The 5,830-nt window shown below is 37.7% G+C and overlaps 1 pseudogene; it reads right to left on the bottom strand.

The window, feature by feature from the left end:
* Window positions 1–3,973: 3,973 nt before the first annotated feature.
* Window positions 3,974–4,851, bottom strand: LOC132020243 (large ribosomal subunit protein eL6-like; annotated as a pseudogene).
* Window positions 4,852–5,830: the final 979 nt, after the last annotated feature.

Genomic DNA, 5,830 nt, shown 5'->3' with positions numbered 1-5,830 from the left:
TCCAAAATTAATATGTTGAAACCTAATCCCCAATGTGATTGTATTTGAAAGTGGGGATCTGGGGAGTGGTTATATCATGAGGGTGGAGATTTCATAAATGGGGTTACTGCCCGAGTTAAAGAGATCCCAGGGAACTCCTTCCCCTCTTCTGCCATATTAAGACACAGTGAGAAAATGGTTGTCTGTGAACCTGGAAACAGGCTCTCTGCTGGCACCTTGATCTTAGACCTCCCAGTCTCCAGAACTACAACTATGAGAAATAAATTCCTGTTGTTTGTTATCCATCCAGTGTATGCAATTCTGCTATAGCAGCCTGAAACCAACCAAGATAGTAAGTACCATATCTGTCTTAAAGCACTGAATATTTTTGTGAAATATGAGGCCAGTCTAATTTCTTTCCCTTCATATTTGGTATAGGAAAGAATGTGATACCGATACAATGATTTAAAATATATTGAACTTTATATCTTTTTTCACACGTCAGTTTGGCTGGTCTAGGTTATCAGAACAAATGCTGCATAAAATCTTCCAGGGAGCAATTTCTGTCTTATTGTTCCACCATCCCCTAAGGCATTGTTCTCACCCCCAAGATTGGAGGTGGGACCCTGGTACATCTACATTCTGGCTTGAAGTAGAGAAAAAGAGGCAGAATTCAGGGAAAGCAGCTGTCTTTAAATCGCATACTTCACTATAGCACATATCCTGTTGTCCAGAACACAGTTATGTGTCCACCCTAAGTAATTGCAAAGACAACTGGGAAGTGTATTGTCTACCTGGGTAGCCAAAAATAAGAGGAAGTTTAGAAGAAACAGGAAGTCTACTTCAAACTGGTAGATAACTTACTCATTTTGCCTGATGCCCAAAATTCTTTGTTGTTGTTATTGTTGTTTTTCATCTTTATAGTTCAGTGCTATTGCTTGGGTATGTTTTAGTTTTCTGATCTCTTTGCATTAATTTAGTTTTGTTGTTTTTTCTGTGATTTGTGTATGAACTGCTATTTTAACTTACAGGTTTAAGTCCCAGTTTTAAAAAAAATTATATCTTTAAATTATTTTTTCTTTGTTTTGTGTTGTTTTTTGTTATTGATTTAGTCTATAGTTTGTATCTAATATTTTGCTTGCTTTTCTCAATCCTGTTCTTCTATTCCTTGGTGTAATTTCAGTGATGGCTGTTTGTGCTGCTCAATATGGACTTGATTTCTTGGATGGATTTATTTTTTTTCTTCTATTTATTTCTTAAGTCTGCCAGCTCATGTTTCATCTCCTCCAGTTCTCTGCTTTGAGGTCTTTGATTCATTAGGTGACTTTATTCATGACCATATATTTGGTCATGATTTTTATCTGAGCAGTGGCCATATTTTTCTGGTGGGTATTCATCACCTGCCACTTGTTTTTCCCACATTTTTCTTCTTTTTCCTGAAAGTAACTTTGCATAGATACTTGGCTGGGTCTTTTTTGCTTATTACTTTTGTGAATGAGGTGAATTCTTCCAGTTACTTGTGAGAGGTTCCTTCAGGGGAGAGACTAGAGTAGTGTTCCAGGCAAGGAGTAACTTTCTTTGGTTCACAGCAAAGCTCATTATGACTAAGTGGTGTGTGTGTGTGTGTGTGTGTGTGTGTGAAATCTTTCAACCTTCATTTCTCCCTAGTTTAAAGATATCAGCAGTTTCTGGACTGCTTATAATTAAAGATCCATCTCCTTTATCTTCTACAATGACACACGGCTTCTCTAAAGAAATGTGTGTTGCCTTCCTCCTCTGACTATTCTTTTTTTTTTCTTTTCAGCCTAACAGAATTCATTGTTTTTGCACCACACCTAGTGCTCCATGCAATACGTTCTCTCCTTAATACCCACCACCTGGTTCCCCAACCTCCCACTCCCCGCCCCTTCAAAACCCTCAGATTGCTTTTCAGAGTCCATAGTCTCTCATGATTCACCTCCCCTTCCAATTTCCCTCAACTCCCTTCTCCTCTCCATCTCCCTATGTCCTCCATGTTATTTGTTATGCTCCACAAATAAATGAAACCATATGATACTTGATTCTCTCTGCTTGACTTATTTCACTCAGCATAATCTCTTCCAGTCCCGTCCATGTTGCTACAAAAGTTGGGTATTCATCCTTTCTGATGGAGGCATAATACTCCATAGTGTATATGGACCACATCTTCCTTATCCATTTGTCTGTTGAAGGGCATCTTGGTTCTTTCCACAGTTTGGCGACCGTGGTCATTGCTGCTATAAACATTGGGGTACAGATGGCCCTTCTTTTCACTACATCTATATCTTTGGGGTAAATACCCAGTAGTGCAATTGCAGAGTCATAGGGAAGCTCTTTTTTTAATTTCTTAAGGAATCTCCACACTGTTCTCAAAGTGGCTGCACCAACTTGCATTCCCACCAACAGTGTAAGAGGGTTCCCCTTTCTCCACATCCTCTCCAACGCATGTTGTTTCCTGTCTTGCTGATTTTGGCCGTTCTAACTGGTGTAAGGTGGTATCTCAATGTGGTTTTAATTTGAATCTCCCAGATGGCTAGTGATGATGAACATTTTTTTCATGTGTCTGATAGCCATTTGTATGTGCTTCATTGGAGAACTGTCTGTTCATATTTTCTGCCTTTTTTTTTTTTTTTCTGTTTTGTGTGTGTTGAGTTTGAGAAGTTCTTTATAGATCCTGGATATCAACCTTTTGTCTGTACTGTCATTTGCAAATATCTTCTTCCATTCCGTGGGTTGCCTCTTTGTTTTCATTTTTTTATTTTTTATTTTATGTATTTATTAGACAGAGAGAAATCACAAGTAGATGGATAGGCAGGCAGAGAGAGAGAGGGAAGCAGGCCTCCTGCTGAGCAGAGAGCCCGACATGGGACCCTGAGATCATGACCTGAGCCAAAGGCAGTGGCTTAACCCACTGAGCCACCCAGGTGCCTGCCTCTTTGTTTTCTTGACTGTTTCCTTTGCTGTGCAGAAGCTTTTGATCTTGATGAAGTCCTAAAAGTTCATTTTAGTTTTTGTTTCCTTCCTTTGTCTTTGGAGATATGTCTTGAAAGAAGTTGCTGTGGCTGATATTGAAGTGGTTACTGCCTATGTTCTCCTGTAGGATTCTGTGGGGTTCAGTGAAGTTCCCTTTAAAGGCCCAGGCATCCTGTTCCCATTGTTTCAGTCAAGAATTGTGGTTTTGCCATCTACTTGGATAACTACTGTGCTCTGCCTGATTTGTTTGAGATCTTTAGTCACAGATGTCTTTTGAGTATTTCCCTGCATCTCTCAGCCCTTCCTCAAGTATTATAGTTCAGGGTTACTGGTGTCTCCTTACTTTATTAGAGATCACTTTTCTCTCTTTTCATTGCTACTGTGATTTTATTTCTTTGAGAAAACTGGGTAGGCATATTTTGTCTGGAATTTTATAAGCAAGTACTGTGAATAATAAATATAGTGAAATCCACTATTTTTTTTAGGATTATTTTAAGTGGTATATTAACGAAAATTCAAGAACTCCAATAAGCTTTTCAAAAGTTACACAGCGGTGCCAGTCAGTAGAGCATGCAACTTTTGATCTCTGGGTTGTAAGTTTGAACCCCACGTTGGGTGTAGAGATTACTTAAAAAAAAAATCTTAGGGGTGCGTGGGTGGCTCAGTAGGTTAAAACCTCTGCCTTCAGCTCAGGTCATGATCTCAGGGTGTTGGGATCCAGTCCCGCATCGGGCTCCCTGCTCAGTGGGGGACCTGCTTCCTCCTCTCTCTGCCTGCCTCTCTGCCTACTTGTGATTTCTGTCTCTCAAATAAATAAAATCTTTAAAAAAAATATTTATACAAACTGTATTCCTCCAATAACATATGAGAGTTTCTATTCTCCTATTCTTACTTACATAGATAGAGCTTTGTCTATTTGATACTCTGATAAACCTCTTAAGTTGTACTTTTAATTACTAGGTGTCAAATACTTTTTAACCTTTTTAAAAAATGGATCAGTTATTTAATTAGGTTCTTTGTAAGAAATCCAATTGTGAGGGTAAACTCCATTTGCTAGAGAAAACATAGAGCAGAGGTAGTCCTGAAGCTGAGGAACAGCCTTGATTTTTGGCAGAATTTGCGGGTCCACAGCTTTCTGATCAACCTTGCACTGCTCTGTAATCTCTTGTTTCTCTTTCTTGGTGTGGAAGATCTCATCCTCCTGGTGTCTGGGCTTACTCAGCTTCTTCTTCTTGAAATAAGTAACAGTGAAATGTTTGGGTATTTTCACACTGCTGGTATCAATTTTGGTAGAAGGGGCAATGACAAATTTCTGGTGTGTTCTACGCAGAGGAACTCGATTGAGGGACAGAGGTCCAGTCACAAGTAGCAAGCCACTACTCATTTGTTTCAGGAAAACTACCCTCTTGCCTCTGTGGTGCCCAGTGAGGATGATCAAAATGGTCCCAGGGGTGATGCTAGCTTGCTTTCTCACATGTTGACTGAAAGGTTTTTTTTTTTAGCTATGGCTCAACATCTTTCGAGGCGCATCTTCAGTAGGATAATACCTAGGCATTTTGTGAAGTTTAACCACTTGGGTACCACCGTTCTTGTCACCAGCAACTGGTTTTGTGACAGTAGCAAGAACCTTCTCCTTTTTCTTTTCAACTCTGGATTTAGCCGCTGATACTTCCTCTTGTACATGGACTTTCTGGAATACGTAGGCCATCAGGAGTATCTGCCAATTCCTTCGACTAGGACAGGGTTTCGGCGGCAGTGCAGCTTCCCCTTCTATGGTGTTTTAGCCTTAGGGTTACTCTTCTCAGCCTTGCCACCAGCATTAGCCTTATGGGCTTCAGGTTTCTTCTTAGTATGCGGCTTCTAAGTTTTTTCGCCTGCCATCTTGCAAGAGTGGAAGGAGCTTTTTAATCTTTTTTTGAGAATTTTCCATTACTGTCTGTTAGTGATTTTTGTTTTCTTCTGATGACTTTGTCAACTTTCTATGGATTATTAAGCTTTCCCTTAAGAGTGTGTTGCATATATTTTTCTTAGTCATTTGCCTATTTTAGTATTATGTAATTTTTTTACCAAATAAAATGTATTTTTGTAGAAAGTTTCATATTTTAATGTAATTTTTTTTTACCAAATAAAATGTATTTTTATAGAAAGTTTCATATTTTCCTGTATACTGTAGGTGCCATTTTCCTGACCACACTAAGATTACATATTCATAAATATACTCCTTTACTGCTATAGAGCTTTTTAAAAAAATCTTAGATCTCTAATAAGTCTGGAATTTGTTTTAAATATAGTAAAAATTATTAATCTGGCTTATTTCCTCACAATGAATGGTTAGTCATGCACTCCTTCACTATTTACAGATTATTTTCCCTGATGTGAAATACTACACTTTACACATTAATCATACAGAATTATATATTCTGATCATAGAGAAATAGTTCTAAACTCAAATTTTTTCTGTTGTTTGCTTGTTTTTATGGCATAATTACGTAACTAAATACTACTGTATTTTAATTATCTTTTTACATACTAATATATTCTATTTTCTAGCAGGTCAAAAATTCTATCATTAGTAAAATTTTCAAAATCTTACTAGTTTTGTGTATTATTCTTCCAGATGAACTTTGTAATCTTTTGTTGAGTTTCCAAAAATATATCATCAAACCCATTGGGATTACACTGAGTTTATTTATTTATTTGGGAAGAAAATGACATCTTGATAGTATTAAGTCTTCTTTACTGGTAACATGATATAGTTCTCTATTTAAACATATTTTCTTTATGTCCTTCAATAACAATATTGTGGTTTTTCTTCACGGAGATTCTGCACATTTCTCTTGAGTTTAACTCTTAGGTGATA

Source organism: Mustela nigripes, chromosome 6 (genome assembly GCF_022355385.1).
Source record: "Mustela nigripes isolate SB6536 chromosome 6, MUSNIG.SB6536, whole genome shotgun sequence".
Classification (NCBI taxonomy): domain Eukaryota; kingdom Metazoa; phylum Chordata; class Mammalia; order Carnivora; family Mustelidae; genus Mustela; species Mustela nigripes.
This window is presented reverse-complemented; position numbering and strand designations above follow the sequence as displayed.